Below are 12,721 nucleotides of genomic sequence, written 5' to 3'. Positions count from 1 at the left end.
GCTACTCGTTAGTACCAACTTCACTGGATTTGGAATTTTCCGACTTGATCCTATCAAAACGGGGTGGTATATGACGTACTTCCTTCCGACGTTCGTTTCTTCTTTCCACTTGACGTTGATCTATTTGCAGGACCAAATCAATGAATTCAGATACTTCCGTAGGCCTTTTCAGAATTTGCGCTAATCCGTCTTTCAATTCGTTCTTTAAACCTCTGTAAAAAATTGCCGCTCTCTTGGCCTCAGGCCAATTGGTCTCCACAATTAATTTGTTCAATTGTGCCAAGCATGCTACCAACTCTCGATTCCCTTGTTTCAAATCTAACAGTTCATTGTCTGTAGTCTTAGAGATGGTTCTGCGGTCAAAAATTCTTAGAAACTCTGACTTGAACTCTTCAAAATTATAAAGTACTGGGTCGTTTGCATTTACCAGTGGCATGGACCAAGCTGCAGCATCTCCACTCAGGTAAGACAGTATGAAAGCTGCATTAGACTGATCCTCCTTAAATAAAATGGGCTTCCATTGGAAATGGAGGGAAAAGTGCCTAAGGAAGATCTGAGCCTTGTGGGTGTCCCCCTGAAAGCTTTCTGGAGGGGCCAGAGGAATAGTTGGAGACATAGCATGGATTACCTGAGTAGTCAATTCTGCTGACGAAGGAGAAGGTGAGTAGGTTGGAGATTTTGGTTCTCTAAGGCTGGGGTTGGAACTAGTTGTGAGATCATCTAACCTTTGATGAAGAAAACCAGTTTCCTGACTAGACTTCCTCAACTCCTCTCTAGTCTCACTCAATTGTTTTTGTAATCCTTCTAAAATGTATGCCAAAGCCTTAACATCGAAACCTTCAGCCCTCCTGCCCAGGTAGATGTCTATGGCACTTCAATCTGTCAAATCAGGTACCAGAACTCTATGTCCATAGGAACAGTACGGCTGAATGCCCCGTCTACGATGCCTTTTTTCCCAACTTTCCAACGTCTCTAGTACCAGAGCTACTCTGACCTCAGAAACGAGGGGGAAAGGGGAATGGGAAGAAAAGAGAGACTGCCACTGTGGTGCCCTCACAGGAAGAATCCCTGGACTGGTTCTCTGCACCTGAAACCACAAGCAAACATATTACTACAGTTCTAGTTGCTAACTATTCCTACCACAACTGTTCTCAGACTTATGTATTGTACCTGTTATAACAGTGGATTTATCATCTCTCCTATAAATTGTTAGATTGGTAAATCTCAGCTCCCAAAAATAATGAAGAACAAAAAAAATAAACAAGTTGAAGCAACCTTATTCAAATCAGTCTTTTTCCTTTTTTACAGAGTACCAGCTGAAGCTTTTTACCATCGTTGGTAAGTACAAATATATATATATTTATATTTACTAGCAGGTCTGGATAGAAGCACTGTAGCTAAGTTCAAAACAGTCCTGAAAAGCGAGCAGTTCATTCATTCTATGTACTTGTCAAGCATATTGATATGTGCTTGAGCTAACTCTGAGAATGAGCAAATAAAAATATGAGCAGTCTATGCGCAAGGTATACAAAATATAAGCCTTTCAAAGCTAAAGAGAGTTCTTTTCCAAATATAGTTCCCAACAGTTGATTCTTAGAGTCAGAACCAAACCTTAGGATAGGACAAAAAATAATTCTTCGTTACAGACCTCAAAAGCGTTGCAGAGTATCCTTTCACAAACCTCCAGACGCGAGGTCAAAATTCCTTTCACCTGACTCCAGAAGCACAGAGGAATTTCTTTCACCAAACTTCAGATGCGTTGTAGAAATATCATGAAGAAACCTTCAGACGTTCTGCTGAACTCAGACGGGAGAAATGCGAGCAAAAATATCCTCGCTAAAATATTCAAAAGGTCAAAACTGGAAGCGTTTCAACAAAACTCAGTCACCGCTTCAGATAAGACGGTTGAAGTGCGAAGCATGCCAGGTGCTCGCGCACGATACCGCCAAGCTCACTAATGTGGACAAAAACACTAGAATGCTAACTTCAAACCCAAGCCCACCATCTTGAAAATACCACAGAGGAGTACTTAGGAATCAATAGAATTCCTGAAACGTCTTGCCACTAGTTGGCTCTACTTAATTGGGGCATGTAAAATGGAGATCCCTCGTTTTACTTTAAATGAGGGCCCAGTACAGCTTTGCTTAAGGAGCGGAAAATCAGTCCTGACACTCCGGGGCTGTGGCCAGCCTGGGGAGGGGGGCTGAGTGCCCCCCTCCTGGGTTGCCTGCATGTGGGTGAGTTAGAACTCATGCCCTAAGGTAACTGTAACTCGCACCCTCACCATGCACCGCTAATTACCCCACATATGACATTAGTCCTGAAATCTTCTACGGCATCTTTGATAATATCACTGCAACATTTTCATTAAAATTATTGATTAGAAAACTGTGCATGGCAGGGGCGCGAGTTACAGCTAATTTAGGGCACGAGTTATAGTTTTTGAGATAGGTATATCTGTTGAATTACTATGGTTTTGTGCGTGCAAAGAACCTAAATATGACGTCCCTGTAACCTTAGATTTTTCAGTGAATTTCTATGTTGAAAAAAAATCTATTTCCTAACTATAACGTCCCTGCAACTTTTGTTTTTTTTATTGAATATATATATTCACTGAAAAAATCACAGGTTTCATTGCTATAGTTAGGAATTAGCATTTAAAAAAACCTTAGAAATCCACGGAAAAAAACAAAGGTTCTAGAGACGTTATAGTTAGGCTGACATTTCACTCGTACAAAACCAGAGAAATTCAGCCGTTATACTTAGGTGAGCTAATTATAACTTCTTCCCCCGCAATGCACTGCCTATGACCTCAGGTATTACATCACTCATGACATGGTCGGTGACTTTACTCACGACATCACTCATGATATCTCAAATGACATCAGTGAGTTTTTTCAGTGAATTTCTAAGGTTTTTTAAATGCTAATTTCCAACTATAATGTCCCTGAAACCTGTTTTTTTTTCATTGAATTTCTAAGGTTTTTTTAACGTACTAATTTATAAGTATAATGTCCCTGAAACCAGTGTTTTTTTCTGTGAATTTCTATGGTTTTTTAACTAGCAGAATGCGTTTGCAGAGTGGTGGAGAAAGGGCTCTGGGCCTCCAACCAGCGCTCAGGAATTCCACTGTGTAGAACTTACAGGAGGTACCAGGAGGGCTTCTTGGCCCCCACGGTCCCCAGGAGTAAAGTGAACTTCATCCCCCAACCAGTAGTGTGCCAGGAGGTGCGTTTGCAGAGGGGTGGAGAAAGGGGGTGTAGCCTCTGAAGACCTCTTAGCATTCACACTGTGTAGAACTTACTGGAGGTAATAGGAGGGATAGTTGGCCCCCCAAAGATGTCCTTGGGGGCCAACTACCCCTCCTATTACCTCCAGTAAGTCCTACACAGCAGGATTGCTGAGTTCTGATACCAATCCGTGCCCCCTTTGTCCACCACTCTGCAAACACACCTCCTGGTGCACTCTTGGTTGGGGGATGAAGTCCCATACGCTGTTGGGGTCCTTGGGGGCCAACTAGCCTATCTGTTACCTCCAGTAAGCCCCACACAATGGGATTGCTGAGAGTTGGCCGCAGGCCATTCCCCCTTTCTCCACCACACTGCAACCACACCTCCTGGCGCTCTCTTGGTTGGGGATGAAATCCCCTTGCGGGTCCCTGGGGGACAACTAGCCCTCCTGTTACCTCCTAGCAAGCCCCACACAGCTGAACTGCTGAGAGGTGGTCAGAGGCCACGCCCCCTTTCTCAACCACTTTGCAAACGCACCTCCTGGTGCACTGCTGCTTGGGGGATGAAGTCCACTTTATTCCTGAGGTTCTCAGGATACAAGGGGACCTCTTCACCTCACCAGCAGTGCGCCAAAAGGTGAGTTTGCAGAGTGGTGTAAAAAAGGGTGTGGCCTCCGAACACCTCTCAGCAATCTCACTGTGTGGGGCATACTGGAGGTAACAGGTGGGCTAGTTGGCCCCAAAGGACGCTCAATATTAAAGGGTACTTCATCTCCAACCAAGAGCTCGCCAGGAGGCGCATTTGCAGAGTAGTTTTAGTTTGACAAAAGGTGCGGGGCCTCCGGCGAGTTGCCAGCTTCCTTTATTTTATTTTAGGAAGAGGGGCTGTGTGGCCTCCCCTTCCCTTGACCATTTAGAGCCCCGGGGACACCATCCTCCGGGATCTGAGGCAATTTTTTTAAATTAAATAAAAAAGGGAGGGGTGTGTGCGGCTCCCCTGCTGATGCTGATTTCAGCCCCAGGGGCCCCATCCCACGGGGCCAGGCCATTTCTTTTTTATTTATAATATTTTAAGGGATGGAGGCCACGCGGCCTTCCTCCCGGGCCATTTTTGGCCCCAGGAACACTATCCCCCGGGGCAAGGCCATTTCTTTTTATTTATATTATTTTAAGGGAGGGGGCCATGCGGCCCCCATCTTGGGCCATTTTTGGCCCTAGGAACCCCAACCCCTGAGGCATGGGCAGATGGTCGGGCCCCTGACGTCCTGGCTGGCTCCCGCCTCCTGCGGGAGCTGGCATGGCTTTTTATTCCCCAGGGAGTTGCTGACATGCAGCTCCCTGGGGGCAAAAAGCGATGTGCTCCACTTTGAACAAGTGAGAGCAAAATGCTCTCGCTTGTTCACAGTGCAGCACTTGTTTCCTATGGGATGCCATCCCATAGGAAACTGCAATGTCTTGGGGGTGGGTACCCCAGGACATTGCTGGAGCCGGCCCTGGGGGTGGGAGCCCCCCTTCAACAGTATTGAAGCCCCAGGGACGTGGTGGTCCCCAGGGCTGTGGTGGGGGGGGTCAAGCACCCCTACACTTCATTTTCAAAGTAGCCCCGGGGAGGGGAGGGGAGCAGACCCCAGGGCTGTAGGGGGGCACATGGTCCCCCGCATTTAACATAAATGGGTCCGTGGGGGACAGGAGCCCCCACGCAATCAATTAAAAAATAAAGTCCGGGGAGGTGGTGGTCCCGGGGGCTGCAGGGGCCTGCGCAGGCCCCCGCATGTATTTAGATCATTGCCCCCGGGACCTGGCCCATCCTGGTGCCTAATTTTTTTTTTTTACATTTTCGGACGGATTCGCAGATCCAACGCGAATGCCGCTGGGAAAAAAAATGCTGAGCAGGCTTAGGGGATCAGGGCGTATCTACCCTGCCCCCTTTACTTACTTTTTAAATTTTTTTAACTTTTTTCATTGTGACTCGGTTCAACCGAGTCACAAGATGGCTGCCAACACTTCCTGCTTGGAATTGTTGGCAACCAATCAGATCGCAGGCTCAAGATCGGGAGGGTTCGCGGATCCCCCGCGGCCATATTTGTATATTTGAGAAGTGTATACATTTCTCTGGAACTACTGGATGGATTTACACTATTTAACAAAAAAGAGTGCTTTCTGAACCAAAAGCTACCTTTTTGCCAAATTTGGTGTAATTCCGTTCAGCAGTTCAGGCTGTAGCCGTGTCTAAAGTTTCCTATGGAAATTAACATAGAGGAAAAGCATTTTGGGACCCCCCCCTTTTTCTCAGCCCCCAATTGACGAATCACCCCAATACATACCCAGTCCGCCAATGCCCACGACAGGACTGCCCAGGTATAAACCACAGTGCATGAAAAGATGCAGCAGACTCCAAAGTTTTAGTTATCAAAGCAATGATTTATTCTCCATGAATAAAACTCCCAAGTGTTCCAGGCATGGTGACTGCCATGACGGGTTTCAATCGCTACCCGCGATCTTGGTCACATATATATATAGTACTTAATTGAATATACTACCTACACAATACATTTGTCGGCTATATTTAGGCCACTGTGCTTTTATATAACAATATTTTGTACTTCAATATTCTGACATACAGCTAAAATGGTTCTTGCCACTGGAGAGTCGTTCACTTTCACTGCATTGATAAGTGTTTCTTCAGTCTCCAACAAATATCATTCATCCCCTTGCTAGTTCTTTCCTGTTTCCTTCATTCACCCTTGCCTACGCTACCTTCTCTTCAACCAACCATGATGCTGTTTTCGATGACCACTAATACTGATATATTTGTGCCACTCTGTATTGTTCTTACTATTTCTGTTCCCTCTCTTGACAATTTATGTTTTTTCAACTGGTGCTATTGTGATTGTTGTAAATGATTCTGATGCATTTTTTTTTTGATGCATCTTTTGAACGTTTTCCTTCTGTCTGCATGTAAAGGGCTGTTATGCCCCTAAGGCCTGTTGGGCCTTATATGTGCTATATGATACCACAAAAATAAATAATAAAAAAGAAACATTGGCAAAGCCAATAGATCTTGGTTTGGCATGCTGGAACAAACACCTTTTTTATTTTTATTGAACGCCGATACCATAAAAATAAAAAGGTAGAAGATAAAAAAGGTAACATGCTACCACCAAAACCTGGCAGCCATGTGCTTGCAATAAAAGTTCACATATAAAAAAATGTAATCATCTCACAAAATTTGAATACAAGATTATAGATGCTTCCTAGCAGGCGGGTGTATTTTAAACAGGAGTAGAAACCTTCTTTAGTACACACAGCAGAAAAAATGATTGTTTTTGGAGCAGAAAATATACTATTGGCTTTGAAATGCTGTAACTTGAAAGCATAGTATAAACATCCAATAAAGACTAAAAAAGGATAAAGTATGGATATTTAAAAAACAATGGCAAAGTGAAGTATTGGACCACAAGTGCTGGCACTGAAGTGTCCTTCTATTTAGGTGGATATGCACATGTGACCAAGCAAAATTTCATCACTCGCAGCACAAAAGAACTGATACTTACGTATGCCTAGGGTAGAGGCAATTAACCTGGACTCTCCGGCCAACTCTGTCCTGGGCTTTTATTTCAATCTAACTCCAGGTGTAAACCATCTCCTTGCAGTCAGCTTCAAGGCCGCAGCGCCAGGTGTATCTTGGCCTTCCTCTTTTCCTTTTTCCCTTGAGGGTTCCAGGTCAAGGCTTACCTGGTTGTGTTTGATGCGGGCTTGGGGAGGGTACGAACTATGCAGTCCCAGTGTCCTTTCATGGTTTCTTTAAGAGCAGGGAGTTGGAAAGTATTTTGCCATAGGTCGTTGTCGCTGATGGTGTTTGGCCAGAGGATTTGGAGGGTTTTTCTCAAACAGATATGGACTTTGTTGTTGGTGGTGGGCACTGTTGTCCTCCAAGTTTTTGCTCCATACAGGAGGGACAATTTATCCCAGGCAAGTGGTTCAACAGAGTCATCCTGAAGAGAAAGAAGGGACAAGTCGATGCTCAGTTGCTAGCTGGCTTCCACAAACATAGATTCTGCGCAGACAAGATTGTAACATTGTGCATCATCATTGAGCAGTCAATGGACTGGTACTCCCCCCCTCCATGCCAACTTAATCGACTATGAGAAGGCATTCACCAGTGTGGACAGCGAGACCCTTTGGGAAGTCCTCTGCCACTAAGGTGAGTCAGATAAACTTGTAAGCATCATCAGGAGCTCTTACGAGGGAATGACCTCCAAGATAGTCCATGGAGGACAACTCACCAAGGCTTTCCAAGCGAGGACCTGAGTCCACCATGGTTGTTTGCTCTCACCTTTTCTCTTCCTGCTGGCTACAGACTAAATCATGAAGACATCCAAGGCAAGGAGAAGAAATGCAATCCACTGGACACCTTGTATACAGCTCAAAGACCTAGACTTTGCAGACGAACTGGCACGATTCTCCCATATTCATCTGCAGATGCAAGAGAAGACCACCAATGTGTCGGCCACATCAGCAAAGCTTGGCCTCATCATCCACAGGGAAAAAAACAAGATTCTGAAGGCTAACACAGCCAGCACAATTGCAGTCACTCTTGCAGATGATGCACTGGAAGAGGTTGAGGCCTTTACCGGCCTGGGCACTGTCATAAACAAGCAGGGCTGCACAGACGCCGACGTCAAGGCAACAATTGGCAAAGCAAGGGCTGCCTACATTCAGCTTAAGAAGATCTGGAGCTCCAAGGACCTAACACTGCTAAAAAGATCAGGCTTTTTAACACCAAAGAGAACCAATGGCTGACCTATTACTACATGCTGTATGATTGGGAGGAAGCGAAAGTGAACGACAGCTGAACAAACCAATGGATGAGAACCGACCAAAAGTGTCTCTATGCATGTGCATTTATTATATATGGTTTTGTTTCATTACATGATGCTGACAAGACAGCTGAAGCTATCTCTAGGTCATACCTAAAGTCACTGAAGTTAGCAGAATTCCATGAAGGTCTGCCCGGGCAGGATCTCAAGCTAAAATTACCAAATTGTACCCTAGCTAGAAATCTGAAACCTATGCATTACAGCGTCCCAATATGAGTTGCACAGATTTCCAACTTTCAGGGAATGTACAAACATTTCCAGGAGTTAAAATTTTAATTTGCATAAATTATAGAATTCCATGTAGCATCTTCTCCTCCACATTTACTTGTGAAAATTGCCCCCAAAAAAGACTATCCACAGGAGGTGTAGCGGAAATATGCATTGGCATACACAAATTCATCCACTTGGAAAACACTATAGGGGTGAATGGATGTTTTACACCCAATTGATACACATACACCAGCCTTAGCAGGCACATATTGTACATAAATTGTATATTTATTACCTTTGTAAATGCTTTTAATGTCCCCATAGTTATGGCATGGTGGAGTTCACCACTTTCCCAGTGGTCATCTTAAAGCCTTTACCCTGGGCACACCCATATTTCCATTTTTACTAACCCTACAGTTGATACTGTGGAAAAACTAGTGTGCTAATGGATTGACCCCAATTGTTTGTGTATTTTGCAGTCAGAAAATGTGTGCTAATTCTCATTATGTGAATCAGAATTGGTTTTTTTTCTGTGCAGGGTTCTGAAGCGAGCCACAGACTAACACAGAGTGAACATACATACACACTACACTGTGCAACGCAGGCTACATTGAACCATCCCTTCACACAAGAAGCACAAGCCATAATCCGCGCAGGAGAACCACAGCATGACACCTCTCTCCACATACTGAAAATTCAATGCAATATTGCAGCCATAAGGGGAAAAAAGCAGCAGCAGCGCCACCAGACCAATGGGTGCATAGTCTGTGGCAAATGATGGCCCTAGAGAACCTGACCTATAACCTAATGGAGAACAGTAAGAAATGTGACAAGATCTGGTCTCCCCTGTTGACCTACATCATTTCAATACTGATGAGACGCTCCAACCAAAGGGGCAAGACCTAACCAAGCCCCAGGCTGACATAGCTGGGGAGGAGGACTATTGAAGAAGGCGAGAGACGAACCACAAGATGACTGCTGGTTTTGAAAATACAATGCCCGAGCATGTTCTATTGGTGTATATATATATATATATATATAGTTAGACCAATCGCAATGGACCGCACACCGCTAGCCCCTCCTCCGGGTCGCCCCTGGGGAAGCTGGTACATGGAGTTCTTGAGTGGTTCACCCCAATGGGTGCAAGTAAGTACTTGTTGAACTGATTTCTTGAGTGGTTCACCCCAGTGGGTGCAAGTAAGTACTTGTTGAACTAATAATCTCTAGACCCCATACATGTCCCGGGTTTTGGAATATCGCCCGAGACATATATATATATGCAAAAAAGAAGGAGAGAACTCTGGGTAGTTCCCAAGTTTAGGTGGATGGCAGCTCGTGTACAGAGCACCCTCAACACCAGCGACACTCTAAAGTTGCTCACCTCAATGTCAGCTTTTCTATCAAAGTTTTTAAGCATAGGATTAGCACAATGCTATCCACGCTGAGATAGAAATGGACAAAGTCTTTTGCCATTTGTACAGCAAAGTCTTTAAGCATAGGATTAGCCCAGTGCTATCCACGCCAAACTGTAAAATGACAAAAGCCATTTATCACTCCAGGCACAGTATTATAGCTTTGGACTGGTAAAATACCATCCAAGCCAACCTGAAATGAATAAAAGCAACCCCTGACACGTGTTTCGCTGTCATTACAGCTCTTCAGAGAGGTTTAGCTTTGTCCAGACACAAGGGAGCACCCAGTATAAGTCAAAACAAAACCCTTGCAGGCATAGAGTGACGCATAAATTATGCAAAAAAGAAGGAGAGAACTCTGGGTAGTTCCCAAGTTTAGGTGGATGGCAGCTCGTGTACAGAGCACCCTCAACACCAGCGACACTCTAAAGTTGCTCACCTCAATGTCAGCTTTTCTATCAAAGTTTTTAAGCATAGGATTAGCACAATGCTATCCACGCCGAGATAGAAATGGACAAAGTCTTTTGCCATTTGTACAGCAAAGTCTTTAAGCATAGGATTAGCCCAGTGCTATCCATGCCAAACTGTAAAATGACAAAAGCCATTTATCACTCCATATATATCACTCCATATATATATATATATATATATATATATATATATATATATATATATATATATTCACTGAAAAAAACATAGGTTTCACACATGTTATAGTTAGCTGGACATTTTACTGATAAAAAACCAATGAAATTCCCCCGTTATAGTTACTGTAGGCAACTATAACTCACGCGACCGCAATCCTCTGCTGATGCTAATACTGTATTTAGACACTTATTCGCCCATGTCTTCTTCCATTAAATTTTAGCTATACATATATTACAAATATTTTTTTTTCATAAAGACACATATGTCATCAGCAGAGGATTACGGTCGCGTGAGTTATAGTTGCCTACAGTAAGTATAACGGGGGAATTTCATTGGTTTTTTATCAGCAAAATGTCCAGCTAACTATAACATGTGTGAAACCTATGGTTTTTTCAGTGAATTTGCAAGGTTTTTTAAATGCTAATTCCTAACTATAACGTGTGTGAAACCTATGGCTTTTCAGTGAATTTGTACGTTTTTTTAAATGCTAAGTTACTTTACGCCATTTGTGGCGTGCGCGCCCACTTAACGCAGTTCGTTCCGTGCGCGCACGATGCGCTTCGCGCACCGTGCGCGCACAGTGAGCACGCGGTGCGCTTCGTGCACCGCGTGCCCACGTTACGCTAGATGGGCCATGAACGCACGATGCGCTTCGCGCACCGTGCGCACATGGCAGACATATGATGAGCATCGTTGTGACAGGTAAAATATATGTTTTGTTTGGCTGGGATAAGACATGCACAAATGGTGCCCTTCGGGCACCATTTGCACACGGGGTGGGGAGAATGTGGATATTTTTTTATTTTTTTTATTATTTATTACCGTACGCGTACGGTAAGCGTAATCGGCGAATTTTTTGAAAAAATTAAAATTGCCTTTTTTCACTTGGGGGATCGTTGGGGACTCCCTCGACATGGCTAGGTGCTTGGGAGCTGTCAAAACAGCCCCTTTACATGTTTTTGCACTTTGTTTTTCAACCCCCTGTCAGAGTGCGAGAGAGAAAATGGCGGCCGCCGCTTCCTGGTTTCGACCGATTCGAATGTTTACTAAGATCTAACGGCCAATCAGAATCGCGCTCGCGCACGTCACCGTACGCGTACGGTAAGCGCACCGTAAGCGCACCGTAAGCTGGCTCAGATATATATATTGATTTAAAGGCTATTTTCTCAGAATCTACTGAACAGATTTACACCAAACCTACAAAAGGCACTTCCTTGACCTGTAGACTACCTCTCTGCCAAATTTCAAGGAACTCTGTTCAGCCGTTCGGGCTGTAGCTGTGTCTAAAGGTCCTATGGAAAAATGCATGGGAAAAACGCGTTTTGGGACCCCCCTTTTATCTCAGCCCCCACTTGACGAATCCCCCCGAGACTTTCAGGGTAGGAGCGGAGCGTAGCGCCCCACCTATTTTGAAAAATTCGCGAGGATTCGTCGACCGGCGCCAAAGTTATTCAAAATAGAATGTTGCGGATTTCCTATGGTAAGAGGGTCCTAACTATAACTACCTACTGGCGACCGCCAGTAGGTAATATACATATATATATATACATATATATATATATATATATATATATATATATATATATATATATATATATATATATATATATATATATATATCCTAGCAAAACGGAGTTCCAACTGTGCTCTCAGGTCAAGGAAAAAGACACCACACCGTCCAAGTTGCTTCAAGGGGGTTTATTGCTTCATAAACCCAACGTGACGCGTTTCACCCTCAACGGGCTTGCTCACACACCGTTATGCTACCGGACCATCGTATACATACATTATTCGTACAACCATGGACATGGAAAGAGGACTATTGCAAAGGTTTTACAGCGCCATTTTGGAACAGTGAATTTTTAACAAATAGCAGTACTTTATGGGCGCCATTACACAACGGTAAAAGCAACTCGTATACTGTAGCAAAGCATACTTTGCAATTTGCTTGTTTTTAAATGGAAAATCCGTAACTCGCTCCTAGTGAGCTTGGTTCTGGGACATAGTTAACCAGCTTATACAGACATGTTTAATAAACATCGGATATACATTAACAGAACCCTCTAGAGTGATTTTGTGCCGTGTGATTGAGCTGGGGGTCGCATAACTATTTGCTTAATTACTCCCTATGTTTAAATAGCGTTCCGCATTACAATGTCGTGACTCACTTCTAGTGAGCTTGGTTCTAGGGCATAGTTAACTGGCTTATACAGACATGTTGAACAAACATTGGATGAACATTAGTGGTACCCCCGGGACTGAATTTGCGCCGTGTGGTTAATTTTCACAATTGCTCTCTGTGTTTGGGTAGCATCACGCATTGTAATGTCGTATGCCATATT

The sequence above is a fragment of the Triturus cristatus genome, chromosome 1_2, assembly GCF_964204655.1.
Source record: "Triturus cristatus chromosome 1_2, aTriCri1.1, whole genome shotgun sequence".
In the NCBI taxonomy this organism is placed as follows: domain Eukaryota; kingdom Metazoa; phylum Chordata; class Amphibia; order Caudata; family Salamandridae; genus Triturus; species Triturus cristatus.
This window is presented reverse-complemented; position numbering follows the sequence as displayed.